Here is a 15,923-nt window from a genome sequence, read left to right on the forward strand (position 1 = left end):
GAACAGAGAATCCACAACAACTAAATCCGCCATGAAATTAACGTGGAGCAAATGAAACAAAGTAGGAAAGGAAAGAGAAACAAACAAATTTGTAATGGACTTCAGTTAAATAAATCAACCATCAGAATTCGGCATGATACACACCCAGCGAAGCCCAATTTCATACTGCATGCATGTGAAACTGCCTAAGATGCTGGAGAGAGTCCTCCGTCACATTGAAAGCTCTCTCTCTCTCTCTCTCTCTCTCTCTCTCTCTCTCTCTCTCTCTCTCTCTCTGTGTGTGTGTGTGTGTGTGTGTGTATGTGTGTGTGTGTGTGTGTGTGTATGTATGTGTATGTGTGTATGTGTGTGAAATAGCCTGTCTTCCCTGCAGTCAGCTTGGATGCTTGGACTGATATCTTTGCCTCTCATTTGCTCTCTAGGCTACTTTACTATGGTGACATTGGAGCGACTGTGAGATCTGAGACGTGGTCCATAGACAAACGTTCATTTTAGACTGATGGGGCATTTTCATGTCATTCATACAGTTCACGATTTTTGTGTATGACTTTTCTTTAAAAATCTTCTTTCCTCAAATTCATATAAGACTCCATCCTTACAAAGATAATTGGTAATGGTTCTCATGAATATTCAATAAGTACATAAAGGGATGCAAACAGGCAGATTACCTACAGCTGGAAACCTATGAAATCAAATCAAGTTTCCATTCCCAAAGTGCCATGGTTCCCATCCCCAAAGCAATAGGAACAATGTTGTTTGACAAGAAGTAAGACGTGCCAAACCTCAAATTCAGTAGGGAAGATGGCATTATATCTCAACACTAGAGAATCACAGCCCACCTCTTTAGTACACAGATGCTCAAAGTAAGTCCACATGTTCGCAGGTGTTCTTGTCTTCAAGACTTTACTATGCTCTTACCACCTAGTGACATGAGTGTTAGGAAGGAGTCTCTTCCTAACTAAACTACTAACTTGTAAATAAACTACTATGTGTATAAGTATAATGACATTAATGTTACACATGAAATGAATTCCCTTCTGCTATGTTTCTCTCCACATTAGGGACACTCAGTAATGACTTAGCCTCTCCCACTTTGCTTTAGGGAAAGAGGAGTAACATGGAGCTTCCAGTTTGGTACAAAATCTTTGCTCAAGTGCCCTTTATGGTTTCAATGAACAAGTCATTGGAACATAGCTTCTCTGAACTCTCAGGAAGCACTGCTCAGAAGATTTTATCTAAGTGATGCTGGTCTCTTCTTAAGTACTGCTAATTTCTTAGCTGTAGTCGGCCAGCATCAAGCATCCCAGGGAAACAAAGTTTGGCTTTAGTATCTTGTTAATCGTGGTTGATTCTTCAGCCTCAGCTAACCAGAGCCACAGAACCTTAATTCAAAATAAAAATGGCCCTGATAGAGTTTTTAAACTTCCTTCTGAATCTTCACTATCTATATTTATAATGGACCAAGAATTATTAGTCCTTTCATCCCAAAACATATTTTGAGAAGTTGGATTCTTATTTCTTCTCTATGACCTTTCATTCCTTAAGCCGGAAGAAATATTCTAGAAAAAAAATGCTAATTCTATTCCTTTTGGAAACATACAACATCTTTCATAAAGATGGGTAATGTTGACTCCAAAATAATGCTCAAGATAAGGGTAAGGGTCTAGAGAGAATGACTGAGGTAAATGTAATAGCCTATGGGAATCAGGATTGTGACCCTACAAGAACACAGAACATAGCTAGGCTTCTCTAAAGCAGGAATGGATATTATCTACGGAGAAGCAATGCTCAGTATCCAGTTGGGAAGAGTCTCAATAAACAAACAAAAAAATTTAGGGAATTTGGGAAGAGCCTGGTCCTACATATAGCAAAATATCATCAGGGTATAAATTACATTCACTCCCAGCTTTCAGGGTGGAAATCAGGTCAACATCATTCCTGTGTTTAATAAGCCTGTGTGTTTAATATTAATTGGCCACTAATTGTGAAAATGCCTTATAGTTGGATCTTATGGGGGCATTTTTGATTTTCTAGCTTGTAGATGGTGGGTCAGCTAACTTTTTCTCTTTCATAATCGTGTGTGTGTGTGTGTGTGTGTGTGTGTGTATGTCTGTCTGTCTGTCTGTCTGTCTTTCTGTGTGTGTGTGTGTGCGTGCACATATATTTATATTTACATACATGGACTTATGAGTTTCTATTGCCTCTTCTCCTCTGGAGAGTTTTATTGACTCATATTCATTTCTAGGCTTTCAATAGACATGCTGATGGGGATATAAAGCCCTTGTGAGTGGGTTCCTTCCTCAGCCTCTCCTAACTTCAGGTCCTGGTTAAGACTTCTCATGTGTCACATAGTCCAATACAATAGGCTCCTTCTAGAACTTCTTATCCCAGGCTACCCGACCTGTATTTATCCTCTTTATTTTCTAGCACCTACATGGTAGCTTATAACTGCTGGTGACTCCAGTTCCCATGGATCCACCATCCTCTTCTGACCTCCTCAGGTGCCAGACATGCATGTAGTATACATACATTCAGACGAAACAAAGCAAAACAAAACACTCATACACATAAAATAAATCAACCCAAATATCTTTTGCTTAATCCCTGAAAGATAACATTTTTATAGCCTTGATAAATCTAACAAAAGATAATCAATAAAGTCAATCTATTGAGATGATAATTATTTTGTGAATTTTTGGAGGTTTGATTACATTACAATTTGACCCAGATTGGTTCCTAAATATTTATTTGTTAATATAGAAGGACAAATAGATGAATGAAATGATGTGTGTATATTCTGAGGCCGAAATGTATATTGACCACACTTAATTAAATAAAAATGCCAGTTGTACTTCATTTTCCAAATTCAGAACTAGTAGTAGTAGTAATAATAATAATAATAATAATTAATAATCTCTTTACATTTAAATGTCTCAGCATTCTGAAAATAGGAGATATTTAAATGCAAAATTGAAGTAAAAATTGTACACTCATTGATTTATCTATTGTGCTTTAATATGTTAAAGCTCTTTGTTCTTCTACTCTGTTAAAGACATTCACCCTCAAATGTGAGTATTCTTTTGGTTTTCATTTGTTCTTATCATGTCAATGAAACACAGAATCCTGACTCTCCAGAAGGTGTAAAGGGCCTTAGTTTCCTCATATCTGAGTATGGGTGTTATGCAGGTAGATCTATCTTAAGTAGAGTGGGCTGGGCAGACTAAAGCAGATAGGATTAATGTGGGATGATGAATCCCACAACTACAGGAGGTCATCGGGACAAGCTCTGTTGGAAGTCTTGACTTCATAAAATGCAGATAAGCAAAACAATAAATTGCTTGAGTTAAAATCCCAGGATCAGCCTGGAGAGTTGGACTAATACTTGGTTGGTTCAATTGAATAAGCGTCTAGGTTTTCTTTATTTGTTCTTGCCCTTTTAATAATATAATCATTTGAGTGGAAATTCACTCAAGATTAGAGTGGTACATATGTTTATTTCAACTTTAGATGAAGGATATTAATAATGTATGAAATGGGTTGGATTGATGATAAATAGCTTGGACTGTAGGCAAGCAACTGAGTTCATCTCATTTCAATTACAGGGTTTATGTCTCCCATTTACTTATAAGAAAACAGTATAAAATTTAACTGCCCTAAGTAAAAAGACTGTGATCATCCTTGTATTTATTTGCTATATTGCCTTTTAGATTTTAATCCCATGGACTCAATGGCAGCCTGTAACTTGCCCGGCTAGCTCAGTTGGTAGAGCATGAGACTCTTAATCTCAGGGTCGTGGATTCGAGCCCCACGTTGGGCTCAATATGTAGTATGACGGGTCGGTTTGTTGGGGTTTCTGTCCCGCCCAGTACCCCACAGCCGACAAGTCCCAGGAAAATCACATACAGGACTCCATAAGATTATAAACTGATTGGCCCATTAGCTCAGGTTTCTTGTTAACTCTTATAGCTTATATTAACCCATTATTCTCATCTATGTTAGCCATATGGCTTGGTACCTTTTTCAGCTGTCAGCTTACATGTTGCTGCTTCAGTGGTCTGCACAGGAGTGGCAGAGGGAGCTTCCTGCCTCCCAGAATTCTCCTGTTCTCATTGCATCACCTTACTTCCTGTCTGGTTTTCCCGCCTATACTTCCTGCCTGGCCAATCAGCATTTATTTAAAATATGATTGACAGATTACAGACAATTCTCCTGCACCATATAATTTTGTAATGAGACAAATAAAGATACTTCTGAAGAGGAAGTGACCAAATTAGTTATAAACAATATATGCAATGAATGAATGAACAGATTCACAAAATCTTAAGAAATTTAACATGTATTTCTTGTTTCTAAAAAAGGGAGAAACACAATTTCCCTGCTGGAAATACGGAGAAATTCTTCACTCCAGATTCCTTTGACCTTAGGTATCTTCTTTCACCCTTTCCTCTCTCCCTCCCTTCCTCCTTCCCTCCCTCCCTTTCTTCCTTCCATCCTTATTTCTTCCTTCCTTCCTTCCTTCCTTCCTTCCTTCCTTCCTTCCTTCCTTTCTTTCTTTCTTTCTTTCTTTCTTTCTTTCTAGGACAGATTTACACTGAAACTCCACAGTTGCTTCATTTAGGTCTCCACCCGGAATCCTGTACATCTCAAAGCTTCTCAGATTCCGTCATGTCAATGAACTCCTTGTAAATCTTTCTCTGGGATTTGCTGGATACAGCATGTGTGTTGGTAAGTGTTAGTTGTCAACTAAGCAGAATCCAGAATCACCTTTGAGTTGGTATTCTGGGCATGCCTTTGCAGGGATTTTTCTTGGTTCCTAATTAATGTGGGAAGACGATTTACTATGGGCAAAACAATTCAGTGGACTCTGCATCCTGGACTGTATGAGTGGAGGAGGGGACCTGAAAGCGTCAAGCACTCATTCATTGTTCCTTGTTCCTGCTTATGGACGTGGTGTGTCTAGCTTCCTCACTTTCCTGCTCATGTGACTCCCAACAGTAAGGGACTGTAACACGAAATGTGATCCAGAACAAACCCTCTCTCCTAGAAATTGCTTCTGTCGCTGTATTTTACCATCATGTCATGAAAAGAAAACAAGACATAAGAGCATGGTACCTTTGCTCTTTGACTTGCTAATGTCTTCCTATATTCTATGTGCTTTTAGTCAGGAAGTAAAGGCATGGATGACTAAGTTACTATGCTATGAACCAATGTACTAATATTTGTATTTCTTCTTCAAGCTTGTGTCGTTTTCTTCCTATCCCTTACTCCTAACAACAACTTTAGCTGTAAACTTACAAATACAGAGAGTGATCACAATTTGATCAAAATGTCACAAAAAATATTTTTATTATGCATACATATAAAATAACTACAGTTATTTTTTTAACCATTGCTTTGTGTGCACTTTGGAGATTTGAAAGTCAGATTTTCTATCTTCTCTATAAGATTTTATTAAATGTTTAACAGTTTATATTGACTTGATTTAAATATAGTTTGCTCATATGTAACAAGCTAAGTGCTACCCAAGGAGAAAGAAAAACTGCAAGAAAGGAAGAGAGAGAGAAAGAGAGAGAGAGAGAGAGAGAGAGAGAGAGAGAGAATTTATACACAGTTAAGTATCATATTGTTCTGAGACCATAATAAAAAAGAAATGCAAAAAATCTATAAATAGAATTCAGTTTTTAGCTACATAGAATAAAGTCTTTATGCATGTATGCATGCAACAACATTTATTTTAAAAAATATATGAATTTGAAGCAGAGCAGGCAGTTGGGTTTAGGGGAATATTTAGAGAGAGCTAGGAAGAAAAGGAGGACATAATATAATTATATTGCAATCCAGAAAAGTAAAATAAATCATTAAAAATGTATACCACAAGGATAATTATGACAGAGAATAAAAACAGCAACAGCAAAACCCCACAAATATTTCTTGAAACTAACCATAACCAAAGCTGGTAATTTGGACAAACATGATTATTTGAATTAGCAACAAAGCTAGCCCTAATGCAAAGAATATTGTTTGATATTCAATTTGTTTTAAAATTTCTCTCAATTTTTAATATTGTATGTGTAGTATGTGCATGTGGTGAGGAGTACTCATACTACTTTTTAAAACATTATCGATAAAACAGTTTAATAAGATCATACCATTCTTGGCTTAAAATTCACTCGTAACCTTTGACATACAATATGTTTAAAAAATCGCTTCCTATTTGTAACCATGAAATTTTAGTGCTGTAATCCTATCTGTCATTTATTTCTTCTCAGCTGAAATTGAAATTGTTATCTCCTTTTTTTGGTTGTTTCTGGCCAAGCATTGTTTCTCATATTCAGATATAATATTGCAGCACCTTCACAGCCTTTTGTGAGTATTCCAACTCTCAGTTCTTCTCTTCTGCCTCTTCTCAAGAGTTGCCCCATACCTCCCTGCATTTCTCTCCACATGCTCAATCATCAGTCAGAGTCTTTTTCATACTCTCCATGCGAGCAAGGCTACTGCCAGGTTTGTTCACAATTACTATCTCAGAGGCTCAAAAAAATAGAAATTAGGGGTTCTTTAAAGATGGCACTTGAGAATCATGACATAATTAATAATCATATTCATTCTTGTTTATTGTCATAACACCATAACATATTAATTTACAAATAGCCACTTGACTTCCAGTATATCAAATTGACCATCTATTAACTTTGATGGTAATGAAATAAGTATGAACACAGTTCATTACACACAAGTATGATATAGTAAAAGTAAAAATAAATGGTAAAAAAATATGAGTATGAATTAGGCTCTCGTCACAGATTCAAAATATCACACAGGAAATCTCTGTCTCACAATAAAACAGTTGAGTGTTAATCATAGGATTAGATTAAGTCCCATTACTATAAAAAACAATGTTCAACAAAGGATGCCACAATGAATACAATGCAATGTGGTCTTACTCAATTTAAAACACATAAATATATAAATAGATGTTCAGTAATAAGAGGAAAACTCACAAAAAAATTAATGAACAATAATCTTTGGTATCAATACTATGTTGTATAAAACTTGACCATTCTTCCACAAGGATTGTGTACTGGATTCTATTTTGATTCATAGATTGTCAGAACAAAATCCCTGACTATAGACACTTGAGAACAAATATCCCTGAAGTCTCTCAATACACCTTTCACAATTTCATTTACAAACTGAGTTTTTAATATTAAAAGATATAAGTCACACTCTAGAAACCAGATAAGGCAGGTGTGGCAAAGATTCTGTTTAGGGTTGTATTTGGCAGATATCCAAGTAGAACAAAAGTATCACAGGAGGCTTTGATATAGGTCATAATGGGTCTGCAGGAACTAGGAAAACACTGGGCATGCCTCGTTGCCAAGGCTAACATTATAACATTTGCAGCATGGTAGGATTTTAGAATACTGGAAAGTATGTTCTCTTCTATTAGACTCTTCTATTCACATTTATTTTAAAAAAGGAAAATCTCATTTATTCAGTCAGGAAAGACATAAAAATGCATATACATGTAGAATTTCTTTTTTTTTAAGCAAACATGTATTGAATTACTGATTAGATGCTGAAAGGGATAACTGATACCATATATCTTTGAAGTTATAGCATATTGAAATGCATGCTTACACCTGAAGATTAAGTCACACAAATGCTTGTTGTATGAGGCTTCTGTCCCACCTGGTCCTGCAGTTGTTCAGTCCCAAAGAAACATACAGAGGCCTACATTAATTATAAACTGTTTGGCCTATTAGCTCAGGCTTGTTAACTAATTTTTACATGTTAAATTAGCCGCCCATTATTCTTGTCAATGTTAGTCAAGTGGGTTGGTATTCTCATCTTGCTTCATTTGTGTCTGACTGCCTCTGTGACGACTGCAGACTGAGTCTTTCCTCTTCCCAGAATTCTCCTGTTCTCATTGCCCTGCCTCTACTTCCTGTTTAGTGGTCTTGTCTATACTTCCTGCCTGGTTACTGACCAATCAGCATTTTATTAAAACAATGCAGTTTTATACAGTAAAATATGTTTACTATCATAACACCATAACATATTTTATTTACAAATTTGCACTTGACTTCCAGTATATCAAATTGACCATCTATTAACTTTGATGGTAGTGAAAGAAGTATGAACACAGTTCACTGTATACAAGTAGGATGTAGTAAAAATAAAAATAAATGGTAAAAAATATAGGAGTATGGATTAGACACTTGTCACAGATTCAAAATATCACGCAGGAAATCTCCATCTCACAATTAAACAGTTGAGTGTTAATCATAGGATTAGATTAAACCCCATTACTATAAAGAACAGTGTTCAACAAAGAATGTCAAAATAAATACAATGCAATGTGTTCATACTCAGTTTAAAATACTATAAGTGACAGGGTACAAGACCATTGTCCCACAGCAAATTCTGAGATCAAACAAGAAATAATGTGAGATAAATATCCTTGTAGAGAGTAAGCTAACATGGAAAAATGGGTAGCAATTGGCATATGGGCCAGAGTGGTAAAACATAGGACTCTTCTTTCCAAGAAATGAAAAAGCAAAACACAGATGATGACATGGAGTTTGAACACTAGCATAGTAGAGTTCTCTAGTGGAAGAGAATATGTATTATTATATGAATATACAATAAAATATGCATATATCTTTAGTCATATGTGATAAAATTACATTCACTAGCTTGACAGGGTCTGGGTATTCCAACAATGGCCATCTCTGAACAGAGAACACAATACTTCTGAGGTCAGGAAGATGGATATCCAGCATCTCCGAGCTGGTGACCTGGACATGCCCTTGAGAACCACTAGCATTGAATCCTCATTGTAAAGCTCGAGAAGCCAGAGTCTGATACCAATGGATGATGGCTATAGCCATAGCCATGCTAACTCATAAAGAGAAAGAAGTTTGCTCACATACATGTGCTTCCTTCCTTGCTACTGCACTTCTCCATCTTTCTACTCTGCTCTTTCCTCAGAATTCTCACTGTAATCATGATGAGAAGGAGTGAGTATCAATCATGCCACCGCTTGTTGCTTTAGCTTCTGTAGCCCACTACTTCTAAATTCAGTCTCATTCAAATTTCAAGACGTAAGCAGAGCACAGGCAGTTTCTCTGCCAGAATGTAATACGAAGGACCTGCACTCTGGATCTGAATCAACTTCCTAACCCAAGTAAGTCTTAATTGTGTTGTAGGGAGAGCGGGGGCCCTTTCTACACCATTAATGAGGGCAGTCCTTAATGAGCATACTTCTGTCACCATTCTTGGGTCCAATTACAAGGGCCATTGAATCAATAACAAGGTGAAGTTTACGACAATCACACCCCACTTCTTGGTACCAGTTTCTCCTATTAGTAGCTATTGCTATTGCTGTTACAAAATACTTGACAGCATTAACTTAAAATGAGGACAGATTTATTTGGTTCATGGTTTCAATCCCATGGATTAATTTATCATGGTGGGATAAGTACGGCAGAATAGCTTCATTGCTAAAACATGTCTCTTGTGTGTGAGACCAATCAAACAGAGTGAGTCATATGTTAGCCAGGGATGGTATAACATAAGGTGCCTTACCCAAGTAAACTGCTTTCTTTTGTTAAGCCCCTGTATTCATCAGAGTTCTCTAAACATACAGAATTGATTGATGATAGAATATTCGCATATACACATATAAATTTACATCTATATATGTATATATAATATATACATATATATTTACATCTATATATTATATAATACATACACATATATGTGTGGTACACACACACACACACACACACACACACACACACATATATATATCCATTCTGTTGGGATGTGTGTGTGTGTGTGTGTGTGTGTGTTGAATATATATCCAACCCCAAATACCAATATATACATTAGGATGTCTTAGAGTGCCTTACAGGTTATGGTTCAACTATTCCAACAATGGCTCTTTCCCAATGGAAGGTATAAGAATCCAGTAATTGTTCAGTCCTTAGGGCTGAATGTGTGAGCTGGTCTTTAGTATATGTCAAAATCCCAAAGAAGTAGGTTCACAACAGGAAGGAAATTAAATTGCCTGTCAGAGTGAGGACAAACAGGCAAACAGCAAGTACTTCTTTTTTCCATGTTTTTTTTTTTTAACGTGTTGCTAGCAGAAGATGTGGCCCAGATTAAAAACAGATCTTCCAATCTTGAAAGATTCAGACTTAGGATGGATCTTCCTACTTCAAATAATTCAATTAAGGAAAATCTCTTATAGCCCTCTCCACCTACAGGAAACATAAAACAATTCCATCTCTAAGTCAGGTACTGCTATAATTATACTTGGAAAAGAAAACAGAGTTAGTTAGATGTACCAGAACCAAAACTACCAAGCCATTTACAACTCAGTGTTTAATCAGATAGTGGCATTGACTTTCAACTTTTAAATTTTAATAGGTATTTGGCAGCCTATAGAAAATGGACTGAAGGAGCAATTCTGAAACTGGAGAAAGCCAGATGCAATAATTTAGGAGGTGGCCAGAATCTCCCTTTGAGAAAAGGATGAACTGTCAAAATATTCAGGATATTAGCATAGCTTTACACACCACAGATAATTTACTTATTCTTCTCATTAAGCAAATTCTTTATATATAACAATGCCATCTTTGTTGGCTTCCAGGGATGCACATTATTGGTATTTTGAGGAAATATTGTTAGAAAGAGCTTCTGAAAGTCCACATTGATGGCTACAGCGCACCCAGGTACAGTTGGCACTGGGATACACAGTTTTGAAATTTGGAGAAAATAAGTTCTTCTCAAATGTGTATGGTTGATAGACAATGTTCTTGTGAAATTGCATTGCAAGATGAATGATGGAATTGGGGGAAGGAGAAACAGAAAGTAACTCCCTGTTCAAACTTTTTTTTTTAATTTTTGAGATTATAATTTAATGACTATATTCTCCCTTCCCTTTCTTCCCTTCCAAACCTCCCACATGCCCACCCCCACCACTTACCTTCAAATAATGGCCTTTTTCTTCGCTAATTGTTATTACATTCATGCATGTCTCTGCATACACAATTACTTAAATAAAACTTATTCAGTTCATATAATGTTACGTGTAAGTATGCTTTCAGGGCTGATGGTCAATGGAAAAACAACTGGCGTGCTCTTCCCTGGGAAGGACCACCTCTCCACTTCCATCTTTCCACCGGTACCTATACTTCTTTGTGCAGATCGGTTTGACATGTTCATTAGTGGTATCCTTGTTTGGTCAGTCTCACTGGTGAGACTTTAAAGGTATCCTTTCTGATATTTCTAGGATATTTAGGCTAGACTCTATTGCTGGACTCTCCATATAGACAAGCTCATTCCTCCAGTAAGGCAATTATAGATGATGGATGTAGGTGTTACTCACTGTACTGAATGTGTGCTGGTATAACTCTTTCTGATTTAAGTTCATTCACGCAATGCTGTGATATGTCTGTAAGAATATCAAGGTCCATCTATCACATATGTAACAAACATAGAAATATAAATTATGCACATGTAAATATGTATTTGTACTTGTGTAGATATGTATGCCTTGTGTAACTGTGTAAGTGTCTTGGCTGATCTGTGAAATTTTTTAAGAAAAATCTTACTTGTGTATATAATTTAGATTCCTCTTAACTTCTCATAAGCAAACCAATCCCTTGCACTTCAAAAGTTTCAGAACAGTTGTAGAATAATCTTAATCTTCTGATGAAAAGATAAAATAACCATTAGATCCAAACTTGGCTCTGACAGTACCTGGGAAGGTGTAGGGACTCCTACATACCTTGGCCTAATTATGTTTTTGTGGCAGATATACTTTATTATTTTAAACGTGGAAAGTTTTTCCAGTCAGGTCCTGCAACATTTCTAAGGAAATTATATTTAAGATGCAATAAAACCTGAGTAGTGCCACTAATCTCAGCCAAATGGGTGTCAAGATCTGGCTTATCATTGGCTTAGTCTAGAGTGATCAAACTCCTTTAATTTTTTTCATTTGAGTTAGTCATGATCAGTGCTGAGGCTGCCAGTAATACATCAAGGACTTGAATATATTAAAGTAAAACAAGAAACCCCTGGGATGTGCTGGTTATAATATAAAGTCATTGGTGCAATTCCAGAAAAAGTCTGTAATTATGAAAGGGAAGGGCTTCACATTGCTCAATAAAATCATGTTAAAGGTAAAATTTGGAGAATGATTAATAAGTTTTCTTCAAGTTCAGACAATGCTCCTCACCCAAAAATGTCAGCCTACTCTATTCTACTTTTCCCAATGCAGTTTTCATGTCTTGCTCTAAATATGTGACTGTAGATAAACCAGATGTTGCCAGTGGACTGAAGAAAATATTTCTGCACTGTACCAATTCTTCACCTCAATCTCTATGTTGTTCTTCCCCCTTACATCTACTATCACTTGCAACCCCAGCTGTTTTTCTTGCAGGGAACTGTTGTCACACAGAGGGACAGCATGTTTATATCTTAATAAAAGGAAAAATGGACAACTATCTAACTGGGATTTTATATGCTGACTTTGATAGGAATGGTTTAACTAGTGATGAAACCTTTACATAATCAATCAACGTTCTATCTTTGGGTTCCTCTACTTGGTAGAAGATAAAGACAGCTAGGAATGGTTACTTCAGACAGTAGAAAAAGATTATGGTTATTTTAGTAGCAATGAAAATAAAGGGTACATTTCATTTTCTTTCAACTCAACTTAAATGTGTATAAGGAAGACAATGGTATGAATGTCAATGGTATGTATCTGTCGATCTGTATCTATCGATGTACCTATGTAGCATCTAAATATTTTATAAAATGAGGCCCAGAAGTGCAACATTGAGATAAAATTCCCTGTATATATTGTGTGGTCATAGAAAGGACCTTGAGAGGTATTATGTCACTAGTGAAAGCGAATAATGACCTAGAAAAGAAAGAAAGAAAGAAAGAAAGAAAGGAAGGAAGGAAGGAAGGAAGGAAGGAAGGAAGGAAGGAAGAAAGAAAGAAAGAAAGAAAGAAAGAAAGACCATACAGGATATCAGAGACTGAGGAAGGAAATAGCTCATAGTGTTTCTCATTGATGGATTTGTACAGTACATTTGTTGAACTAGAGTATAAAATATTTATTATTAATTTATTTCTACATTGTGAAGATGCTTAAAAATTTGTTCATTGTCAAACTTTTTGCCAAGTCTTTTATTATAATAATAACATGAAGACGATACCAGATAGAGTCCTACTGCCATGAGTTCCCATGGAGTTGGGAAGAAAAGCTGGGTAGAGGATGGGCACCACCACACCCAGGAGGACTTAGTCATGTAACAAATCTAGTTGAACTGAGTCCTATGGATCTTAAGAGAGTGTGACTTTTCTCCAGACTGTTTCACATTATCTTGAGTTAGCATCTATTTTTGCAGTGGGGAAGGAGTACTGGAATCCAGTGGGCAGCGTTCAGGGATGTTCCTAGACATCCTACAGCGTGCAGGTCAGTTCCCATCACAAAGGATGCTCTGTATCCAAGGTTGGTGATGCTGAGATTAGCAAACTGAATGTACCAGGCTTTGTTTGACTCCCCATGGGAGGCCTTACTCTTTCTGAGGTGTGGATGTGGGTAAGTTGTGGGGAGATAGAGGGGAAACTGCGGTTGGTATGTAAAATGAATAAAAAATAAAATAAATCATTTTAAAATAAATTTCTAGTAGTTAACACAGATTTTAAAAAAGCATCCCTTCTTCACAGTGTAAAAACTCAGCATTTTAGTCTAACAGCAGCTCCTCTTTTATGCTTCTCCACCCATTGCTTCCCCTCTTACTGTAGAGACCCACATACACCTCAGACGTCAAAGGGATGGGACATACCGATGTATGCTTAAGATTTCAGTATAGAGAAAAAAAGGTATATCTTATAGTTCAGGTCAAAAAAAAACTTACTGGCACTGATAAACAATTATTTTGTTTATCAATCTTTTGCCTATGTCTTAGATTTATCACAGGAATATGACCCTTTTCAATACTAAATGATTTCTTGATCCCAATTCTTTTTGTTCCTTTGCATTTCCTACATGGACCCTGAAGAAGGATTTACAGACAGTAGTGATCTGTCAGGTGCTGGGTGGGGTTTCTCCTGCACCCCTTCCTCTGAAGATTGCCACATTTTTATCATCTTATTTCACCATCTATACTTGCAACAATACTGTTTCCTTCTCTGGAAATTTTAAAAGTTGAGGTTGATACTAAAACTATAAAGCTTGGGTTATGTTCTTTATCCTTCGAAGGGGTCTGTAAAAGAGCAAACAGTTCTCACGTGTGCATCTGGTCATCTTCAATTACACATACACACAATCTAATACCTGCCCCTTGACACGCAATGTTCCAACTCAGCAGAAATACCTCCAAGTGACTCACAGAGCAGGGAAGAACATGAGTCATTCAAGTATAGGCATAAACGTTAATCAGAGAAACTGATAAGATTGCTGTCAAAAATATTTTTTTAAAGGCTTACAGCTGGGCCACCCTCATAGATTTCATCACAAATGTGAACAGATATTGCTTGTACTTGCAGAATAGTTTCTGTACTCAAAAACACCCGATTCTATCATGTTACTGATTTAAAGAGGGCTGTTAAGAAGGAAAACGCTATTTCAAAGCAAAGAACTGGTGAGTGTCTCATTTTCTGATAATATTTACCTGTGTTTACTAGAAATAGGAAAATGATAAATTCAAGCTATTTGGGAATCTAAGCTAAGATTTGTTAAGTCTCTCTCTCTCTCTCTCTCTCTCTCTCTCCACACACACATACACACACACACACACACACACACACACACACACACACACACACAAAGATGCACACACATGTACAAGATTCCTTTAATCCCTTAATTCTTTCCTGACTAAGGTATGTTTCTCTTATTCCCCCATAATCCAGTGGTTCCCAACTTGCTTAATGCTTCGACCTTTTTAATACAGTTCTTCATGTTGTGGTGACCTTCACACATTGAATTATTTCATTGTAACTTGATAAGTGTGATTTTGCTACTGTTTTGAATCATTATGTAAATATCTGATATGCAGGAATTTGATAGGCGATCACTGTGGCGGTTACGACCCACAGGTGAAGAAACATTGCCTTACGTCATGTCACTGTGTGGTACAGAGTGGTTCTTTAAGGGTATGACTGAACAGTTAAATATGAGGGAGCAAGGAAATGGAGTGTCTCTCTAAACATAATTCTGAAGCATCCCTTTCTTTCTGGTAAAACAGGTGCAAGCATCTTGGGAAAATGAATCATGCTGTCACCGGCATGACAAATGTGGGTATATCCCTGTTTAAACAAGAATATTAAAAACTAAAGGAAATAGATAAAGAGTGGAAACAGAGGAAATCTGGTAGGGATTAATCTTATTGCCATAACTGGCCATCTATCTCATGAAACAACAGATTTGGTAGCACATGCTGGTTAACCTGACGGGCACAGCAGCACACTGGGGGCTGACTTAGCTTAGCTCTGGGGCATCCTCTGAATTATTCAGGTTTACATGAGGTCCAGGACTCATAATACCAAGCGGATGAATGGAAGAAAAGAGTATAATACCCTAATTTTCTCATTAACATTAACTTTTTCAAATATGAAGAAGGCAAGACCCCCACCAGATCTTGTACTTTCTACACAGTATGTTCAAAAACAGCACTATGACATGGTAGAGTATGGTAGATTCAAGATATAACAGGAAATGAAATATAAAGACTGAGTTTATGTTCTGAACAACATATAAAGTGTGTCAAAGGGGGCTTTTGAAGAGCTTAAGCCATGACATGACCCACTGTCCTGGTATCTCTTAGGGAATTAAAGATTCTTGATCCAGCATCTAAGGTCCTCAATGTCATTTGCTGCCTCCACTGGAAAGA

This window comes from Myodes glareolus, chromosome 1 (genome assembly GCF_982192425.1).
Source record: "Myodes glareolus chromosome 1, mMyoGla1.1, whole genome shotgun sequence".
Lineage (NCBI taxonomy): Eukaryota > Metazoa > Chordata > Mammalia > Rodentia > Cricetidae > Myodes > Myodes glareolus.